The following is a 23,261-nucleotide window of genomic DNA, read 5'->3' on the forward strand; positions in this document are numbered from 1 at the left end:
GGAACACAACCGCCAAACTCTACTTCTTTCACTCCATCCCTCACAATTTGAGAGTCAGGCTCGACAAGTTTCTGTGCTCCATGGTACTCCTACCCAAAGTGCAGCACGCGGACTACTTGGGCAGGATAGTGTCGGATCACGACGCGCACACAGTAATCCTTGGATGGCGACCGCCCCATCCCCCAGTCCCAACGTGGAAGCTACCCCAAGAATGCCTCACCGACCAGGCGTTCCGCCAAATCCATGGGGAATACATTCAGGAACACTTTCTGCAGAACGCTGGCACGGCATCCTCCAGATCAATAGAATGGTACGCATTTAAAGTCAGCGCCAGGGGACACTGCATCCAACAGGTGGTGGGGGTGAGGAGAGTACTGGAAAGCGCCTTACAAAATGCAGACACTAAATTGGCGGAACTGTAAAAAAACATAGACCAACGGAAAGCCACACTAGCACAACTGTCAGCAGCTAAAACCTCTCACGCAGAAACGATGTGAGAGCTGCGCAATACAACTTTCGCGCTTATGCAGCCAAAGCACACCGGGAGGGTAATAGAACGGGGTCACTATTGGCCTGGTTAGCCAAACAGGACACAACGACACACCCCATCACAGAACTCATAGACAAAGATGGGCAGCCCAAATACTCCCAAATTGACATATTACACATATTTCATGACTACTACGCTGAAATATACCGAGCTCCAAGGACGGAGACGCCGCAAGAGTTGGCCCAGTTTCTGGGCCCATCGCCCATACCCAAAATCTCCCCCACAGACAGGAAGGAATTAGAAGGGAAGATCACACCCACAGGCGTAACACATGCAATCAGGTCGTTAGCGCGAAAGACGGCGCCAGGAATGGACGGCTTTCCACTCGAGTATTATAGCACGTTCGTGGCCCAGGTGGCGCCTCGGTTGGCATCTATGTACGAGGATGCATTAACCAGAGGAGCGCTCCCGGAATCGCTTCGTGCATCGATCCTGGTGACATTCCCGAAGCCGCACAGTGACCCCACACTCCCAGCTTCCTACAGACCGATAACGCTCTTAAACGCGGACTGCAAAATTGTAGGGAAGCTATTGGCCAATCGCTACAGTCAAATCCTTCCGGCTTTAGTGCACCCTGACCAATGTGGCTTTGTTCCACGACGTAATACCTGACATAACTTGGGTAGGCTCTTTCATATTCAAGACAGAGCAAAAGACCGATTCCCACGAGCAGCATGCCTGATCTTGGATCTAGAGAAAGCGTTCGATACCTTAATGTGGCCCTATATGTTCGCAGTCCTCCGGAAAATAAATGTCGGCCCCACACTTATGGCATATTCTCAGCTCCTCTACAGAGACCTCACTTCTAGGGTACGAATCGGCAAACTTATTTCAGCCCCATTCCCGATAGCGGGAGGGACCAGGCAAGGGTGCCCCCTTTCCCCTCTCCTCTTCGCTCTGGCGGTGAAACCTTTGGCCATAAGATTGCGACGGGAGGGGGAGACGTGGGGAATCCCAATAGCAGATACATCACACAGCATATCACTATACGCAGATGATCTTCTGATTTATGTTCGGGACGTTACGGACGTTCTCACTCCAATACGGACAGCGTTACAGGAGTTCATAGAGACTTCGGGACTTAGAGTCAATTGGGAAAAATCGACGGTTTTTCCACTCAGCCCCCATCTAGCACCTCTGGAGGTCACGGTGGGCACCCAGACACTAGCGTGGAATGCAACGGCCCCCAGATATCTGGGAGTGCGGCTTTACCATTCCCCCCGGGGATCTCTATGAGGGTAACCATTGCAAAGCGCTGGCGGGTTTACGAACGTCGGTGGGTTTCTGGAAGACATTATCTCTGGCACCCATCGGGCGTGTAGCCATGTCAAAAATGATTATGGTTCCTAGAATGCTCTGTCACTTCACGAATCTCCCGGTAGTCCTACCGCGATCCTTCTTTCGGGAACTAGACACGCGACTTACAGCTCTGATTTGGGGAGACGGTCATCATAGAATAGCACTGCGCACGTTGTACCTGCCCACGACTTGCGGAGGCCTGGGAGCTCCATCCTTCGAATCATATTTCCTTGCGGCGGAGCTCCAATGGCTTTCTCACTGGACAGCAGAAAGGCACGTGGGAGAAACAATAACCGAGGACAAGAGTTTACCCCTCCCCGCTATCAGAAGACTGTTAATGCCGGGCACCAAACCGGCGCGCACTCACCCGCTACAGGTTTCTATAACCCGCACGTGTATGATGCGAGTGCACCGTATGTCGAAGGGACGACCATTGTACTCTCCATTACTTCCCCTGGTGGGATTCCCCCGGAGGAGTGAATACTACACCGCGGGAACCCTTCGGGTATGGACCGATCACGATGTAACAGAGGTGGAGGCTCTGTTTCATGAGGGGCAACTGAAGCCATATGCCCAGATGGTCGAGTGGTATGACCTCCCACAAGGACAGTTTCTAATGCACAGACAACTCTTAGACAGTGGTCGCCAATACTGGGACCTTCGGGATGGGGAGCCCCCAACACATCCAGTGCTACACACAATACTGCGAATGGGAGCGGGTAGGCACTTAACCACTTGGCATTACAAAGCGATCCGGGAACTGACTAACATCTCCCTTGATGGACTGCGACAGACGTGGGAGGACGACGTGGGTCGGGCATTCCACGATAAAGAGTGGATAAAGGTTTCTAGAAATGCGCGATTCAAAAACATACAGTTTAATGTCCTACACTGCGCGTATCTCACGCCGGATAAACTACACCGATTCTACCCTGATACACGATTCACATGCCCCCGTTGCCAAACACCAGAAGCGAACTTTAAGCACATGTTCTGGGATTGTCCCTCCATACAACCATACTGGGACAAAGTACATCATGCACTTCGAACAACGGTCAATCTCCCGAACATCTCCACATGGGAAGCATGCGCTCTGGGGGTCTTCCGGAAAAAGAAGTCTGCAAAATTACAATGGAGATTCGCATCATTAGCCATCCTCGTGGCAAAGAGGAATATAGCCATGCATTGGAGAGCCCCTACTGGGCCTCCGGAGGCAGCTTGGGTGGGGGCAATGAACAAATGGGGGGCAGCGGAGGAAGAGACCCTGAGAGAGGAAGAAGTAAAGGGTACACGTAAACATCCAGTGTCTATGGAATGGGCGCAGTTATTAATTCACTTTAAACAGGAGACGACAGCAGGGGAAACACCTGAAGCAACACAGTCCCCGCTCAACACCCCCTCTCTATCTCCCGCAACACAGATCCTAACAATAGCGGAATAATATACAGGCAAGAGGGTCTAATAGATTAGATGGACAATGCCCCTGGGACAATTGCCCACCCCCACGACCTCTTATTTCCCGCTCGACGACCCCATGACGCACACGTCGGACCTATAGCCAGTCAACTCATCACTAGTCACAACTGATCATCCTTGCCAACCTTGTGCGACCACACCACCCCCCCCCCCCCCCCCCCCCCCCCCCGGTCTTTCTTCCCACGGTTCACAGTTAAGTCCCCATCGGCAGTTCTGATGCCGACTTAACCATACGGAATAGATGTTCAGACACACTAAAGGGGAAGGCATACACAGATAGTGGAGGGGATGATATACCGACCCTCGCTACCATGTGAAACAATGGTCCAGACACAGCAGGATACATTACAGTGGGGCAAATCAGTAGTAGATCTATGGACTATGATATGTTAATGTATTTTGAGGACTAGAAAATAAATGAAACTGCCATTTGTAAACAGTGCTGATGCTCAAAATTTGCACAAAAGATTGTTAAACTGCAAAATATCTGATGTCTCACATGGAATATTGTAATGCAAAACCCTAATAAAAAATAAAAAAAATAATAATAATCTGTAGATGGGTCTCTCTTTCATAATGAAAGATCAAATACTCACCTTTGGTTTTGCTAAGCTTCAGGGTTTCTTTTTCATACTTATATTTTATTCAACTTTCTACGCTATTGCTTGCAGATGCTTCGCTGACTTTTCGGATGGCTGTTGTTTACCCACATGGTATGATAGCCACTATGGTTTCCATACTATTATGTCAGCATGTCTGACTGATTTTCAGCTTTACTTTATTTCTGCCCGTTATTTTTTTCTCTCGTCTCGCGGGTATTTATTTTACTCCTATGTGAGTGTATCTCTTGGAGATTTCTACCTGTCTTTGTATTATCTCTCGAAGGATATTAATGTTTCTTTGCCACTGGTTGCTGTTGTCTGGTCTGGTGGCTTGCTGGACTATGAGTCCACTATAGGGACCAGTGTTTTAGTTTTTGGTCACTGGTTCCTATTTTTGCGACTCAACCTTTCTTCATTCTGAGGTCAATACATGAATACCATTGTCGGGTAACATTAAACATCTGTTATTCAGCATCAAGTTACCTTGTGGAGAATGTCCGCTTTTTGAATACACATTTTCTGTATGTTATCTTTCACTCTTTTACATAGAGCTTTCGTTATCCTTTCCCACAGGTGATGACCTCTTGCTGTTACGATGCGGATCTGGCTTGATTAGATCTCTATATGGCACAGAGGTTTTCCTCTGTGGCATCACCTGCTGTTCTGTGTTTCACAAGTATTGAACACTCTGTTTGAGTCTGGATATGAGCAGTAATATCTTATATCATAAAGTTATTCATCAAATTGTCCTACAACGTTCCTTCCATGCTATCTAAGAATTTATGACCGTTCATATTGTGGTCCCTTTCAATTTTGTTCTAATTATATGCTTTTAGTGGTCTCAGTTCGCAGTCCCTCCTCGGTTGATGGTATTCTTTGATATTATTTGATAGTAATGTGCAGCTAGATGTCTCAATCAGATGATCAAGTTACTTACCTATGGTAACGCATTATCAGGTAGAGACAGGATCTAGCTGCAGATTCTTTACTCCCCTCCCTTCCTCCCGCTCTGCGAACAAAGTTCTCTTAGTTCTCTAATTTAGTTATACGAATTCACAAACTGAACTAAGAATTCAGTGTTTTATTGAGACTGAGTCCTCTGTCTTCTCAATGTGTTGGTTAGGAAACCCACATACTGAATTATTATTCAGTGATTCTTTTTTACACAAAGGTGTCTATCTTATTAGCACACTGTTTCAATAGACAGTTTCTATATGTGGCTCCAAGTTTGAGCTTGTGAAATAGTCATGGAGGTGCGCAGCGCTTTCTTCTGACGCGCGCACGTGCTGTGGTAAACATTTCCAGATCCAGTCTCGTGCCTTGGGAGGATTCTAAAGTAAGGAATCTGCAGCTAGATCCTGTCTCTACCAGATAATGCATTACCAAAGGTAAGTAAATTGTGGGTCGTGTCGTGTGAACCCAACTTCTGGTTGCGAAGTTGTTTCATGTGCAGGCATAAAATACCTGCCCACCCCCCTCATTTTGTAGGCAGTTGAGAAAAAGAGGAAAAGATCTTGAACCTCAGCCTGCAACTGGAAATTACATAGCAGCATATTCTATTTTCAGCAACCATTTAAGATAATTCTTCTTTGTGAAACTGCCAATTCCCAGCGTTTCTCAGAACAAAAGCACCCTCTGTGCTACTGAAAAATACCTGGCGTACAAGCATGCATGCATATTACTTCTCCTTTTGTGTTGTGCTCATATTAAAGAAATACAGGGACCCTGCCAACAGTGTACTACTTTGGTCCGTCATGACAGAAAGGACGACATTGCTCTGTTACACAAGAAGTTCATCTTTCTTGATCTGTTCCAAGCAGACATTACAGTTGGCCAGTTTGTTATGTGGCTTCTCTGACAAGTTACCAGGAGTGACATCTTTAACAGGCGCTTGGCACATTAGATTGTTGCAGAGTGCTCTTTCTTTCAAACAGAATCATCCTGCTTATACTAATATTAATGATGATTCCACCATCATATGCACTTTGAATGACAGATTTTCTAAAAGCAAGGGATTGTTCAAGTCAGCAGCCACCAGCCTGCCAGAGATAAGAAATATAGCTCACCTATCCAGTGGTTACACCCTTTATGCCCAGTTAGTAGGTACTATTGAACTTTGAACTACAGGTTTTATAAAACATAGACAATTGCTACTTTTGCCCGTTGCATTATATTATGTGCTCTCTATTTATTGGATGTTTAAATAAATACAATTCTCTCCATTTGAATACATACCTACACCGCTCTTATTGTAGTCCTGTGTTTATGACTTCATGTTTCCTTGGTAAGGACCACTGTATCTTACAATATATATCTACCGGAATAAGGAAAAACACTCCACTGTCTGGGCAACCTGTCCTCCTTTTCCTCATTCTCTATCTGGTGCCATACCAAACAAGAAGCATCCACAACGGATCCCACTGGCTTCAGTTCTCAGACAAACACACACAAGTCCTACACACACACTACACACATACATGCACTTGATTTACATGTAGGAGGTCAGCGCAAGGTTTGGGGCATTCACGTAACAGCAGAACTATGCACAAGAGGGTCCTGTAGGTCACACTCTCAGAACACAGAAAGAAAGGTCTGGTAACTGTCAGTACCACAAACACGATATGCTGTCACCACTGCTTTATTTGCTGTATCCAGTGATAGTAGTCCTCAGCTCCACTATGAAGGCTTGCTTAATGCTCTCCTCTCGGTCATATGACAAGCCCAGAATCTTTTATAATCAGGGACAGCCCTATGCCTCTGTGCATGGGCCTAGATTAACATGACATGAGGTCCAAAATACAAGTCATGATTTCAGATGCGTACTCAGTTGAGCACTGTGGTCATGGCAACACATCTGTATGTAGGGAGCATTCCCATACCAAAATGTGTCTTCTGTAATACATGTGATAGTCTTGATTTTCTCGGCTTAATACAAAAAGAGACCTTTAGAGTGTCTTGATGCCTACTGTATAAGGTGACTATTATGGATGGTCCTGCACTAGATACTTATGGTGAGGAGTTTCTATAATTGTGCTGATTCAGAGGAGTAAGGAGACAAAACAATGGGTTTTGGCACCTGATACTCTAAATCTACCATTCAGTGGGTATAAATAACATTGTCCAACTAAGACAACCACTGAGTTTGTGGATAGCTCAGATCCAGTAGGCTTTACAAAGGAGGACAGTTTGTAGAGTTTCATGTCTCCCCAGTGTCCCACAGCTCTTCTATCATCATGCGCGCTTTGACTCTCAGCCCCTCACTCACTTTCATTCTCTTTCCCTTAATCTTTCCTTACTTGCCATTTCCAACCTTGTTTATGATATTTATTCTCTTCTCCATAATTTTGAGTTCTGTGGGATAATCCGGGCAAGGTCTCTCATGTTCCTTCGTATTGCGAGTGGTGGAAATCAAAGGGAGCTAATGTACTATGTTGTGTGCAGAGCTTGTGGATCATAACAACTGACAACATCTGTTCGGATTAGAGCAGGGTAAAATGAAGGCTTTTACCACTATATGTAAAATCGATGGGCAATAAAAAAACATTATTGGCATGAACCATGATGAACTAAAACATAGTTTTCTTTTCTTACTTTTGTGCATGCTGGTCTAGGTGTTTTTAGATCGAGCATCAGCGAGCATGCGCTGTGTGCAAACCTTGCTGCAATTACTCTACGGAGTGTAATCCCACCTGCTGCTTGCAATTGGTTCACTCCTGCCGCGCTTTTATTTCCTGGTTACTAATTGGTTAGCGAACCGATATATCACTTCCAGTTTTAGGCAAGGAACACTAGTAGACTACAGTTTCCTTACACTCGTAAGTATTATGAGTTATTTTGGGACTACTTGTTTACTTAATTTCATAAGTGTTCCTTGTGCTATTTATTTTTCCACAACGGCTGCCGCTTTACCTGCCGCCACGCGCATAACTGGTATGTGTTCTGGCGCTGCCCTTTTTTTTTAACCACGCGCATAATTGATATGTTTTTGGGCACCACACTTTATATTTAGCACGGCACCCGCTTTTATGCCCACTTGACGGGCTGCCACATGCATACCATTTATGTAGAGGGGCGCCATGCTTTCTTTCACCATGGCGCCCATTTTCATATCCGAGTCAGGTCATCTGGCAACTGCTTTTCCAAACTCAACTTCTTTTTATTTTATTAAAATGTCCTTCTCTGTTACTCCTGTGCCCACTTTCCATAGCTCCTCTCTCCCCAAGTTTTCACTCCCCCACCCTTTCGTCTGCAGCTCCCTGCTTCCTTCCTCCGTTTTTGGGGTTTTACTTAAACGTTTTTAAAAAGAGGGTTGGTTTACAATTCTTTGAGTTTAACTGGTGGCTGCCGTTTACTGCCGGCCAGTTCCGTAGTGCTCTGATACCTTCGGGTCGAGTGTGCGCTGTATAAAACTGCGAGGAGAAACAAACATTTGCAATACAAGAGGTCTCGCATTACTAAATGTTTGAGCTATTGGTGTTGCATTATTAATAGCAACACTTAAACACTTACTAATGCAAGACCTATTGCATTACAAATTCTTGTTTGTCTCTTGTAAGAACTCATAAAAATTAAGTGACCAAAGATGTCTGTGCTGTCTGAACCTTACCCTATAAATCCAGGCTTCTAAGGAATAAATGTGCTGATAGTAATAGTAGTACAGTAAATAGTGTGCATAGCGAATATGTTATAAAGGTAATCAATAGTATTAGTTTTCTGGTTTGTAAAAAATAAATCTCCCTGGAAATCCAAACTTTTCCTCCGGTCATGATCATCTTAGATCTTTGTCCCTGCTTTACATGGCGGTAATTAATACAAAATAAAATATAGTTTATATGGCTAAACATTCATAAGGTTCCTTGTGTCTGTTAGAAATGATAAATATAAGAAAATGTGCAATTTATTCAGACCCTTTCTTATTAAACTGCATATTTGGGAGGTAGGAGGTCCAGTAATAAATGAATAAATCAGATTTTCCAGAGTTTCCTTTAGATGACATGTTGCATATATTTTCTTATAGGAAAAACTGCCATGTTATTGCTCCATAGTAATAAATCATCTTTAATGTATCTTAAAATAGCCACTGGATTCATATGTAAAGGCAAGATTAAATAAATAAAGCCATTATTGCAATAGTCAACAGTATTTGCTTTCTTGTTTTTTAAAAATCTCCCTGAAAATCCATTATTCTCTCTGGTCTTGATTACCTTAGATCTTTATCCCTGCTTCACCTTGTGGTAATTAATACAGACTACAATTGAGCAATTTTCCTCATATATCTCAAGGTTCATGACGTTGCTTGTGTGTGCTAGCGATATGGCATATGAGAAAAATGTGTAATTTAGTTAGATCCTTTCTTATAGAACTGTATATGGTGGCAGAAGGAGGTCCATTAATAAATTAATAAATCACACGTGCCACAGTCTCCTTTAGATGACATATGGCATACCTTTTTCTAAGAAAAACTGCCATGTTATTATTCCTTGATAATAGATCATCTTTCATGAATCTTAAAATAGCCACTGGATTTATATGTAAAGTTAAAATGAAAAAGGCAGATCCATTATTGCAATAGTGATATCTGATTGTGGATAAATCTCCCAATATGAGCCTGGTGCAGATGAAAGAAATATCAGGTGTCCTGCTGATATAGTTTTGCGTGCATGCACAAGATTCCTTGAAGCGGAAGCTATTTCACCCAGATACATCAGTGTACAATGGAGACAGGCCATACTAGTTTTAAGACATCCCAACAACTTCTGCTTTGAGAGTAATTCGTCTTGGCCATGAAAAACATACAGCAAGCAAGTTGTTAGCATACTGTATCGCAAATGCATGCATCAAAGCAGCTAGAATTAAGATACTTGAAGAGACTTTAATCCCAGAGGATTTAAATGTTGACCCTGAGGAGGCTCTTCAGCATAATCAAGATTTGACTCAAGGAATGATTTAGAAGAATTCTGAGTCATTTTCTACACTATCAGCTCTATTAGTTCCATGTGGTCTGTTAGCGCCTTTAATTCTATTAGCTCTGTAAGGGAGATTTGATTCCTCCTGGGACTCTGCTGCTGTTGTGTATTACTAGATGAAGATGTAAATTCCATGTTATTCATGTGTTATCATTTATGCTTGTGTAAATATAATACAAAATTGCAACTTCAGGCCCCGTTGGTTTGGGAAGGGACCCTACTAGAGCCAGACTGGTGGCTCCAGCACCAGTCAGCCCCAAAGATTGACGGATAGATCCGGATTGGTGCTGGTTGTGCCACCTTCCCTGACCTTGCTCCTGTTGACGCATTTACATCTTTATTACCGACTCCGACATGGAGCCAGAGGGTCTTCCTCCGACGCCGACTGGAGCCATTCCTTCCAGGCTGGAGCCTGAGCCCTATTCTTATGGGCTAGGACTCAGGAAGCAATTGGAGGGGTCGCTGGACCCTGAGGGATACCAGCCTTATGAAGAACAAATTGACTGATGTGAGGATCTGTGTGTAGCCAGTGGACTGGCTACTTCTCCAGATACTGGCATGCTTTCTCTTCCTACCGTGGCAATGGAGGATGGAGCTTCCTTCGTAATGGTGGTACGGAGAGCAGCTGAGGTCCTGGGCCTTAGCTTGCCCTGGATGGCAGTCAAGATTAATGCCTTGATGAAAGTGCTAAAGCCAGGGGTCTCCCCATCAGAACTGCTTCTCCCATTCAGTGAGGCTGTAGTGTAGTCCTAATAGTACCCTGTCATGCAGGATCTACGCTGTTTACGGATAACATGTACTGTAGGTCTGGTGGCACACTGACTCCATAAACCCCGCCGCATATGTTAGCCTATGGTTTGCATTAGCTAGCTCACAGTGCCACTAGACTCTCCTGCTATCAGAGAGATTAGTTTTTGGCAACCTCAGAACACAATAACCTCAGACTCGTGGAAACAATATACTACTTTTCATCCAGTCACTCGTGCATGCTTGTTTTGTTCTCAGAGAGATGCAGAGAAGAAACCGTCGAGTTTTTTTTCAATAAGAATTTATTGTACCGTTGCTCTTCTCATGTAAAATAAGTGTGCTGTTACGATTGTAACACAGTAGCAGAGATACAAAACCAGCAGTACAGTGAATAAAAAGAAATTGTATTGTTCTACCATTTTTCAATTAGTCATGAACATATACAGGAATAGGAAATGCATTTATAAAATAAAGTGCGTACTCCTAAGATGCCTGACTAGATGTACCTAAGTGTACCAAGCATGTAAATAGGTGCTATAGAACCTAAGCCTAAGAGCCAAGAATCCCACTAGGCTTTAGTTGGAACCCCATACCTGAATAGTGAGAGTGTGGGACTTCGTCCTGGACTTGAATTCGACACCCCGTAAGGGATCGTCAGACCACTGTCAGCTGAAGCGATGGTGAGCCGGAGCTGCAGCGTCTCTGGTCAGTGTGTCAGCCTCGAAGCCTCGGTTCCCTCCTGCTTTCTGATAGCAAGAGGTGCCGTATTTATACAGTCTATGTACGTGTGTTACCCATTGTTCAGTATGAGGTTGACGTTGGGGATTAAACCTTGTGCGTCGATGGGAGAGGTGAAGTGTACCTCCTGGAGAGTGTACTCATCAATTATTCATGTGCGCTAAGTATGACGTCTTAGCAATATCGATTGGGAAGAACCCACCCTGCATGGAACTAGGTGAAAGGTTTAGTCCATAAAAGGCTGCAGCCCGTACAAGGTGTGATGTCCATATAAGGCATTCTGTCCTTATTTGGAGTTATGTCCTTATAAGGCTCGTTCATATGAAATAACGGGAAATAATGCAGGGAAAGTGTACGATGTTCCCTGGACCTATGTTAGGGTACTGATAGAACTTAGTGACGGTTGGCTTGGGGCTTGGTCCAAGCCCAACACAGGTGCTTCTGTGAACAGGATGATTGCCCGCTTCCACCGGCCTGCGCCAGGGGACCCAAATCTCCTCACTTAACACCCTACCCCGGAGAGCTTGGTGTTCCAAGCTTTAACGTCCAATGTAAATCTTGGCGCACTGTGGACTGTGAAAAAAGTGTGCCTTTTGGGCCGCTATTCCCACACCCTGTGGAATAAAGTTGCACAGGTCCTGCCAACAGTCCTGGAGGAGGCTCGGGCTGTGCTCATCCAGCCTGTTGCCAGTGGGAAGGATGTAGATTAATTGACCATCCACTGTGGACTAGACACCACCAACTCACTAGCCGGAGCAGTTTCATCTGCAGTGGTCCTGCTATGCCACGCCTGGTTAAGAAAGACTAGCTTTTCTGGGGATGGCCAGTTCTCTCTCATGGACATGCCCTTTGATAGCCTCTGTCTCTTTGAAGACAAGGCAAATTTGGTGCTGGAGCACTTTAATGACAGCAGTGATATGGCCAGGTCCTTGGGCTCTTTATAGCCCCTCATCACCCTCACTCTGCCTTTCGCTTTTTTTGTGGCCACGGAAGGGACGTACAACTGTGTCTTTACCCGCCCAGCCACCATGGCGTGCACGCTTTCCAGCCTCTGCATTGCTGTGGCTGGGGACCCAGTTCCATCCAGCATTGTGGGTCGGGAGGCCAGCAGTCAGGTCAGTCTACCAACCCCCAAGCAGTCTCAGCCTACAAACCATCCTAGTCTACCCATTTACCATCATGGGCTCCCACTGAGTGGCAAGATTCGCAATCACATGCCACGCTGACAGGCCATAACATCAGATAGCTGGATTTTGCAGATTGTCAGGAGAGGCTACTCCCTGCCCTTCAAGACTATCTCTCCCTCCGTGCCACCTACTTACAACAGTCTGGCCGAAGACCACCTATCCCTTCTCCGCCAGGAAGTAACGTCTCTTTTGGCCAAAGGAGCCATAGAAAGAGTGCTGATGCCAGAAGTAGGTCATAGTTGCTGTTCCCGCTACTTTCTGGTGCCCAAGAGGGACTGAGGACTTCCTCCAATCCTTGCCCTGCGCTCTCTCAATTTCTTCCTCAAGGAGAAATTCAAGATGTGCCCTCTTGCCCAGGTCCTGTCTGCCCTGGACCCTGGAGACTGGATGTTGGGGTCGAGCTTGGAGGGCTCGTTCCCATCCTGCCTGTCCACAGGCGTAATCTGTGGTTCACGGAGCACTGCATGTATTTTCAGTTAGCTGTGCTCTCTTTCGGTCTCACTAGTGCCATTAGGGTGTTCATCAAGGTGATGGTGGTGGTTGCAGCTCATCTGCGGAGTTCAGGGGTACCAGTCTTCCCCTATCTTAACGACTGACTGTTGAAGGCGGCCTTCTCCCATGCTGTCGTCTCCCACCTCCAGATTTCAGCAGACCTCCTGCATTCGCTGGGGTTCACTATCAACATGCCAAGGTCACACCGGACTCCCTCTCAGGCACTCCCCTTCATCGGAGCTGTTCTGGACACGTTGCAGTTTCGGGACGATCCTCCCGAACAGCGAGTCCAGGATATTCAGGCTATGATACTGATGTTTAAGCCTCTATCCTTGACTTTGGGGAGACTGACTCTGAGGCTTCTGGGCCTCTTGGCCTCTTGCATCCAGCTTGTGACACCTGTCCGTTGGCATATGCGGGCTCTACAGTGAACATGAAGTTCCAGTGGGCGCAGCATCAGGGCAATCTCTATGATACGGTCCAGATCTCGGCGGGGACTGCAGAGGGTGCTGCAGTGGTGGCTGCGAACGACAATTAGGTAAGAGGCAGACCTGTCTCCCTTCCCCAACCAGATCTGACAGTAGCAGCAGATACCTCACTCCTGGGATGGGGCACCACCTGGGAGAAGCAAAGATCAGAGGACTGTGGTCTCCGGTGGAATCTGGACTGCACTTCAATCTGTTTGATCTCAGAGCAATCTGATTGGCATTGAAAGCCTTTCTGCCCTCTATCCAGGGAAAACTAGTGCAAGTTTTCACAGACAACACCACCTCCATCTGGTATTGCAACAAGCAGGGTTGTGTGGGGTTGTGGACTCTTTGCCTAGAGGCCCTGTGTCACTAAACATGGCTGGAACAGCAGGGCGTATCTCTGAACGTTCAATATTTTGGTAGGTTCTCTGATCGCCAGAGGGGTGAACCCAGTTGAAGATGCCTAGTGGATCATGAATGGTGTATCCATCCAGAGGCGTTGCAAGGTCAGTTTTAGCCCTGGTTAGAACTGTTTGCCACCGTCAAGAACATGTGATGTTAACAGTTCTACTTGCTGGAGTTTCCAAGGCGGCTCTTGCTCAGAGATGTTTTTGGTCTCGATTGGAGCTCAGGCCTCCTGTACACTTTTCCACCCATACCACTCCTGCCCCGAGTTCACGAGAAGATCAAGAACGACCGGGCCCAAGGGATCCTTGTGGCTCCAGATTTGGTGTCCCAAGCTGTTGAGCATGGCCATCGGTCCTCCGATCAGGCTGCCATTTCGGGAGGACCTTCTGTTGCAGCAGCAGGGCAGGGTTCTCCGCCGAAACCTGTCAGCACTCCGCCTTCTTGTGTGGAGACTGAGCAGAGCCAGGTGACAGCTTTCAACCCTTCGCCCGAAGTCTATAATGTTATCTTGGCAGCCAGGCGTCCCTCTACCAAGACTGTTTACACCTGCTGATGGGCAAAATGTGTTGCATAGTGTACAAACAGAAATATTGATCCCCTTTCTGCACCCCTTTCTCAGGTTTTCATGTTCGTTTTTTCCCTTGCCCAGTAGGGCTCTGCTCTGGGCACTGTGAAGGGATATCTTTCTACAATCTCTGCTTTTCTTTGGTTGCTTGACCAACCTTCCCTTTTCCAATATCCTACTGTACATAGGTTTTATATGTTTCCTCCCACTCCTTTCATTATGCCCTAGTGGGTCCGCAATCTCATTCTCATGTTCCTTATGTGCACTCCCTTTGAGCCTCTGCACAATTGTCAACTCCGGCTCCTTACCATCAAGACAGCATTTCTCTTGGCAATAACATTTCCATGGGGGGGTCAGAGTGCTTCAGGCCTTGTCATCAAGCAAGAGCTTCCTTTCTTCCGAAAGTGGTCACTCCATTTCACTTAGGCCATACCATCATTCTGTCTACTTTTAATGCTCCGCCTCATCCCTCCAAGATAAAGGAGCACTTCACCGTCTGAATCCAAAAAGAGCACTGCTGTTCTACCTTGACCGCACTAAAGAGTTCCAGGTGGAAGACCAACTCTTTGTGGGGTATGTCAGAGTGAAGAAAGGACAGGCGTTGCAGGAGAGGACCATCTCGTGATGGATTGTACTCTTCGTCAAAATCTGCTACACATTGCGTAAGAAGCAACCCCCTGAGGGTTTGTGTGCTCATTCCACCAAAGCTAAAGCTGCAACCACTGCGTTAGCTCGCTGAGTTCCTGTCCTGGACATCTGCCAAGCAGCAACCCCTGCACACATTTGCCAAACACTACTGTCTAGACGGTCAGGTCCGTAGGGATGGGCACTTTGCCCGTTCAGTCCTGCAGGACTTCATCATGTGAAATTGGTCTGCAGACCCAACTCGGGGGAGGTATTGCTTGGATATCTATTGTAAAGGTAAGGAATCTGAGGCTATAAGTCTCTTTGAGATGAACAAGTTACTTACCTTTGGTAACGCCTTATCTGATAGAGACTCTATCTAGCTGCAGATTCCTTACTGACCCACCGATCCTCTCCACTCTGCAAACGTATTTCCAGGGATAGGGCTTTCCCCTATCTGATAGAGACTTCTAGCTGCAGATCCCTTACCTTTGCATTTCCCAGATGTCAGGCTGGATCCGGAAACTTTTTGCTGAGCAATACCCCTTGCGTGCGCTGTTGTGAGGCTTCATTCGACTCTGCTTAATGTTGGTGGAGTTGGTTATGATGTCACTGTACTTATATAGATGCCACCCAGTCGTGCGAACATCAGTTCTTTTCTTTCCGCACCTGTTGCACGCTGATCCGGGAAGAACTATTCCTCTGTTGCTTTTTGACAGGTTTTTTCTCTACTTCTTGTCGAATTCGGAATTCTTTCCAACTTTGTGTGCGAGGGAAGTCTTCGAGGAACACAGGTTTCAAGCCATGCGGTACCTGCCACCTCATGATGTCGGTTACTGACCCTCACCTTGTCTGTTTCTGGCGTCTTGATCGCAACCACGATTCAAAGTTGTGCTTTGACTGTCGGTCCATGGCTCCAATGGCCTTGTAGGAGTGAGCGATGAAGCTCTTTGCGGCCGTACAGTTGAAACCATCCATCGAGGCTCCGCGGAGATCTCGGTCCCGATCGAAGAAGAGGAGGTCGCATGACCGCTTCCAGAGCCCAAAGTCCTCCTCATCCCACTCGAGGTCTTCGGGACACTCGGGGAAAAGGCACATGAAGAAGAAGCTTGGACTTCATCTTCACATCAGTGGTCGTCCGTCAACAAGAGAGGTAAGGAGCACCAACGCTCTAGGCACGGATCTGCGGAGCCGGAGCCAGGGTCAACTTCGCGCCTCTCCCCCTTTCCGGGAGCCAGAGTGACCCCCGCTCAAATAAAAGAATTTTACTAGGCCATGCGCCGTGTATTTGAGCGGGCCGACCGTGCTGGAAGCCCTTAGGTTTGACGCTGTCGGCTCCGGCCAAGGTGCCAGTTGAGCTTCTTGGATCCGATCCTGAATCCATGCCGACGCCGGTCGTGCTAACGCAACCTCCTTCGAAGTCGGTGCCGCTGGTGCCCACCGGCGGCACCAGCCCCATCCTAAATCCAGACGACACGGAGTCAGAATGTCATTAGATGCTGATTCTGGCGCCGATTGAACCCAGGGGTTATATGTTGTCACCTGAGCACTTTGAGGATGTGCTTGGCACAGGAGAGGAATGGGAGGGATGTTTGGACCTTCTGGAACAGAAGGATGAATCTGCGGAGCATTTGGACAAGTATGGAGCACTTGCAGAAGCCAGTGGACTGGACACTTCTCCAGATACTGGCATGCTCTCTCCGGCAACATTGGCTACGGAGGAGGGTGCATCCTTTGCCATGGTGGTAAAGAAGCGGTACAAAAGGGGGTGGTGATGGACGGAGCATCAGAACCAATCACACACTCACACCCAGACACAGCTTGGCAGTTCGGGATGGACTGTTCCCATGAGGCACAGGGTCAGACTGATTTGCATATGGCCATGTCTGAACTGGGGTGGCAGAGTGGGCTAAAGAACGGTGATGGATTAAACCCAGATCAGTTGAGTGGGGGTGAGTGCTTGCAATGTTCAACACTCTGTCCATCATTTCCTTTGGTTTTTGCTTTGTTCGCCATAAGTTGGCAGGGTATGCTCAGACGTGAGTCCCTTGCTCACTTTGCCACTGGATTCAAGCAAGCCTGGCTGAAGACGGCTGAAATGCCAGAAACCGGTCCTAGGAAGCTTGTTTCCGGTCCAGGGAAGACATGGCTTGGCAGTTCGGGCTGGACTGTTCTCATGAGGCACAGGGTCAGACTGATTTGCATATGGCCATGTCTGAACTGGGGTGGCAGAGTGGGCTAAAGAACGGTGATGGATTAAACCCAGATCAGCTGACTGGGGGTGAGTGCTTGCAATGTTCAACACTCCGTCCATCATTTCCTTTGGTTTTTGCTTTGTTCGCCATAAGTTGGCAGGGTATGCTCAGACGTGAGTCCCTTGCTCACTTTGCCACTGGATTCAAGCAAGCCTGGCTGAAGACCGCTGAAATGCCAGAAACCGGTCCTAGGAAGCTTGTTTCCGGTCCAGGGAAGACATGGCTTGGCAGTTCGGGCTGGACTGTTCCCATGAGGCACAGGGTCAGACTGATTTGCATATGGCCATGTCTGAACTGGGGTGGCAGAGTGGGCTAAAGAACGGTGATGGATTAAACCCAGATCAGTTGACTGGGGGTGAGTGCTTGCAATGTTCAACACTCCGTCCATCATTTCCTTTGGTTTTTGCTTTGTTCACCATAAGTTGGCAGGGTATGCTCAGACGTGAGTCCCTTGCTCACTTTGCCACTGGATTCAAGCAAGCCTGGCTGAAGACGGCTGAAATGCCAGAAACCGGTCCTAGGAAGCTTGTTTCCGGTCCAGGGAAGACATGGCTTGGCAGTTCGGGCTGGACTGTTCCCATGAGGCCCAGGGTCAGACGGATTTGCATATGGCCATGTCTGAACTGGGGTGGCAGAGTGGGCTAAAGAACAGTGATGGATTAAACCCAGATCAGTTGACTGGGGGTGAGTGCTTGCAATGTTCAACACTCCGTCCCTCATTTCCTTTGGTTTTTGCCATGGTGGTAAAGAAGGGCAGCAGAGGTCCTAGGACTAGAACTGCCCTCTGTGCAGGTCAGGACTAAACTACTGACTGAAGTGCTTCAACCTGGGGCCTCCTTTTCTAAACCCCTTTTGCCCTTTACTGAAGCACTTACTGGCGTCCTTCTAGGCACGTGGTCCAAGCCTAGCACAGTGGCTCCTGTCAATAGGACGTTTGCACACTGCCATCGCCCAGCACTGGGTGACCCAAAGTTCCTCAGCCAACAGCCCACCCCTGAAAGTTTGGTGGTGCAGGCCTCTACTTCCTAGGGCGTGTTCCCTTCCGCACCTCCGGATAGGGAATCCAAGAGGTTGGATTTATTTGGAAAGAAGTTGTTTTCTTCCTCCAACCTGGCATTGCGGTCTGTGAATACCGCATGCTTATTGGGCCGTTTCTTCTACTTCCTTTGGAAGACGGTTCCGCAAGTGCTGCCACAGGTCCCAGAGGAGGCCCGGGATGTCCTCTCCTAGGCGTCAGGGACGGGACAGATGCCTCAAAAGGTGTGGCCTAGATATGACAGATTCACTTGGCAGGTCGATTTCAACGACAGTGGCCTTAAGGCACCTCGCCAGGCTTAGGACAACTGGCTTCTCGGGTGCTGACTGGGCCAATCTGATGAACATGTCGTTTGATGGAACCCATCTTTTTGGGGAAAAGGCAGATACTGCCCTGGTCAGGTTCAAGGACTCGTGGCCAGTCTACCTCTTGCCCCCATTGTAGCAAAGGAAGGTGTTTCCTGCCTCTTCAGCTTTATCCCAGCCACCGTCCTATGCAGACATCCCAAACCATGCAGGGACGTGGACGCTGTACATTGCAACCCAGGAATGGAGGTCAGAAGTCGTTGGCCACCCTGCCCCCGGCAGCCACAGCCTCTAAGCACTCCTAGTCTGAATCTGCAAGATGACACTACTCCAGTTCGCGGGAGAATCCATCATCATCTACCCTGCTGGAGATCCATAACATCGGACAAGTGGGTCTTGCAGATCATTCAGAAGGGCTATTCTCTGCCTTTACTTTCTTTTGCTCCTCCTGTTCTTCCAAATCAGGAACGGGTGACAGAGGATCATCTGAAATTGCTCCAGGAGGAAGTTACAGCTCTCTTGGCCAAGAGAGCTATAGAAAGGGTCCTGGTTTCAGAAGTAGGCAGTGGTTGTTATTCCTGCTACTTTCTGATTATGATAAAGAACAAAGGGTTGCGAACCATTTTACATCTTCGGACCATCAATCTCTTCTTCAAAAAGAAGAAATTAAAAATTCTCACCCTAGCTCTGGTATTGTCTGTCCTAGACCTAGAAGACTGGATGGTAGCGTTGGAACAGCAGGATGCGTATTTTTCCATCCCCATTCTGCCGGGCCACAGGCGTTACCCGCGATTCAAGATAGGCCATGAGCACTTTCAGTTTACGTGCTCCCCTTTGGTCTTACCCATGCCGCTCAAGTGTTCACCAAGGGGATCGTGGTAGTTGCAGCTCATCTGCTAGGTTAGGGGTGTCGGTCCTCCCTACTTCGATGACTGGCTGTTGAAGGCGTCCTCGCCCCAGGCTGTCATCTCCCACCTTCAGACTATGGCGGACCTCCTGCATTCGCTGGGGTTCTCTATAAAGGTGCCAAAGTCACACTTGACTCCTTCTCAGACGCTCCCTTTCATCAGAGGTGGCTTGGACACAGTGCAGTTACGAGCCAATCCTCTCAGGCAGCGAGTCCAGAATATTCAGATTATGATTCTGATGTTTCAGCCTCTATTCTGGATTTTGGTGAGACTGGCTCTGAGGCTGTTGGGCCTCTTGACCTCCTATATTCTGTTTGTAAAGCATGCCAAGTGGTGTATGCGGGCTCTGCAGTGGGACCTGAAGTTCCATTGGGCATCGAGGAAATCTCAACAACATGGTCCAGATCTCGAAGGAACTGCGAGAGATCTGCAGTGATGGTTGATGAACCGCGATTTGGTCAACAGCAGACCCCTCTCCCATCCCCAACCAGAGTCGTGACATCGTGACAGTGTGCCAGTTCTGGGGTGGGGGGATCAGGGGACACTGGTCTCGGTCGGAGTCGAGGCTCCACACAAATCTGTTGGAGCTCCGAGCGATTTGATTGGCATTGAAAGCATTTCTTCCCTCTGTCAAGGGGAAGCTTGTGCAGGTGTTCATGGGCAACACCACCGCCATGTGGTACTGCAACAAGCAGGGCGGGGTCGAGGACCATTTGTCAAGAAGCCTTGCGTCTCTGGACATGGCTGGAACAGCAGGGCATAACCTGGGTGGGTCAACACTTAGCAGGTTCCCTGAATGCCAGGGTGGACAAACTCAGCAGGCGATGCCTAGCGGATCACGAATTGCGTCCCCAGTCGGAGGTAGCGAAAGGTCTCTTTCATCAGTGGGAATAGCTAGGTTAGATTTGTTCGCCTCCGAAGAGAACGCCCAGTGTCAGCAATACTGTGTGCTGGAGTTTCCAATGCGGCCATCGCTCGGCACCGCCTTTCATCACAAGTGGAGCTCCGGCCTGCTGTATGCCTTTCCACCCATACCACTCCTGCCAGGGTTCTGAAGAAGATCAGGAGCGACCAGGCCCAAGTCATTCTTGTGGCTTCGGACTGGGTGAGGAGAGTCTAGTATCTAGAGCTTCTGAAAATAAGCATTGATCCTCTAATCAGGCTGCCACTTTGGGAGGATCTTCTGTCCCAGCAGCAGTGGAGGGTCCTCAACCTGAACCTGTCAACTCTGCGCCTCCATGCTTGGAGATTGAGTGTCGGCAGTTGATAGCTTTTTACCTTCCTCCCGACGTTTGAAACGTTATTTTGGTGGCCAGGCATACCTCCACTGAGAGGGTATATGCCTGCCATTGGCAGAAATTTGTATTACACTGTACATAAACATCTATTGACCCTCTTTCTACTTCTCTTTCCACTGTTTTTCTATTCATTCTGACCCTTGCACAGCAGGGCTCTGCCTTGGGAACTCTCAAGGGTTACCTTTCCGCTCTGTCTGCTTTTTTGCGTCTGGCAGACCAGCCTTGTCTCTTTAAGTGTCCTATTTTACATAGATTTATAAAAGGGCTGGCTCACTTGTTTCCACCCATGCCCTTTGTTATGCCACAGTGGGACCTTAATTTGGTCCACACCTACTTAATGTGTGTTCCCTTCGAGCTTTTACATAACTGTCCCCTCTGGCTGTTGACAATCAAAACAGTCTTCTTGACGATTACATCTGTGAGTTGCAAGCGTTATCTTGCTCGCCTCCCTATCTAATGTATTTTCCTGACAAATTGGTGCTTCACACCCGGGCTTCCTTTTCTCCAAAGGTCGTGATCCCATTCCAGCTGGGTCAATCCATCATGTTGTCCACCTTTTTGGTTCCCCTGCATTCCTCAAAGGAGGAGTGTCGCCACCGAATGAACCCAAAAAGAGTGTTTTCGTTCTACCTTGACCACACAAAAGAGTTCCGGGTGGTCAACCAACTCTTCGTGGGGTACGTGGGAGCGAAGCCTCCTGAGGGGCCCATCCCACCAGGAGAAAGGCTGCAACTAGGGCCTTGGTTCGGGGTGTCCTAGTCGTCGGCATCTTTGCTCACGTTTGCAAAACACCACTGCCTGGACTGTCAGGTCCGCAGAGACGGGCATTTTGCCTGCTCGGTCCTGCAGGACTTTCTAGTCTATGGTATTGGTCCGCAGCCCACCGCCGGGATAGTATGGCTTGCGTATCTAATTCAAAGGCAAGGAATCTGCAACTAGAAGTCTCTATCAGATGAACAAGCTACTTACCCTCGGTAACGCATTTGGTAGAGACTCTATCTAGCTGCAGATTCCTTACAGTCCCACCCATGCCTCCCCGCTTTGCAGACTAATATTGTAAGGCTAGGGTTACTCCCTCTTTCAGGGCCCTCGTTTTGCACGCGATTACATCAGTGACTTCGTGGCTCTATGCTTCTGGCAAAAACAAAAATGTCTGATGTCCGCGCACCTCGGTGGAGCCTATATAGGTACTGCGACGTCATAACTGGCACTACCCACGCCGACAACATCAGACAGAGCCGAATGTAGCCACCCGACGGCACGCTCAAGGGGTATTGCTCAGCAAATAGGTTCCGGATCCAGCGTGACACCTGGGAAATTCAAAAATAAGGAATCTGCAGCTAAATAGAGTCTCTACCAGATATAATGCATTACCGAAGGTAACTTGTTCTTCAAGCCCCTAGCTTTCTACACCAGAGGTCATGGAAAGTCATGAAAAGTAACTGACGTTAGTGCGCTCTGGTGGCGCCTATATAGGCATCGTGAACGTAATTTTCCGCTGCGGACAGCGTCATCTACTGGTGTGCAGGGGTACTGCTTACGAAAAATGGCCGGATCCAGTCTGACACCTGGTAATAATTCTAAGATAAGGAATCTTCAGCTAGGTAGAGTCTCTACAAGATAAGGTGTTACCGAAGGTAAGTAACTTGTTCTTCATTCCATGATTCTTAGTTATGCATTGGGTCATTAATTGTGTTTGAATCTTTAACCTGTTTTGTGGTTACATCATTCTTCTAAAGCTGTGAGCAAAGGCACTGCCTTATAAATAAATTAACTCAATGTATTCTGCTGCATTAATATATTGGTGATGGGGCAATATCAGGTGCTTAATGAAACAGGATTTAGACCAGTTGGTCCTTTTGGGTACTATCAAAGTCCTGCTAAGAGTGGCGTTAAGCTTCTTTTGAGGGATCAGAAATTATTATCAGCTATGAATGTGAAAGATGTCCTACAACTCTAAGAAGAAACCTTGTAAAGATGGGCATCCATGCAAGAGATTTTGCAGCATTCAGGAGTAACCCTCACAGATTGTGTGAAAGACCACACTGGAAGTGATAGAACACTATACTAACCTATGGCAAAAGGAAATAAACTCCAAGGCTGTCATAGTAAATGGTGTTTGCAGTATGTATGCTTCATGATGAACAACAATGAATATGTATAACTGCCAACATCTGGCCACCACTTTGGCTCACTTTATTTAGAATTGGGGATGTCAGAGAACATTGAAATAAGATAATCTTCAGAAATAGGTTTGTGACCCTGGTGGGTGAGATTGAAACTCGAATATGGCGTCCCTATGAATGTCTGATCTACAGGATGCTCTTAAGAGTCT

At 47.4% G+C, this 23,261-nt stretch overlaps 1 protein-coding gene across 2 annotated transcripts in view; it reads left to right on the top strand.

Moving 5' to 3' along the window:
• Positions 1-23,261, top strand: part of SPTBN4 (spectrin beta, non-erythrocytic 4) — a 1,597,753-nt gene that overhangs the window by 1,275,805 nt on the left and 298,687 nt on the right. The window lies entirely within an intron of this gene.

Source organism: Triturus cristatus, chromosome 9 (genome assembly GCF_964204655.1).
Source record: "Triturus cristatus chromosome 9, aTriCri1.1, whole genome shotgun sequence".
Taxonomy (NCBI): domain Eukaryota; kingdom Metazoa; phylum Chordata; class Amphibia; order Caudata; family Salamandridae; genus Triturus; species Triturus cristatus.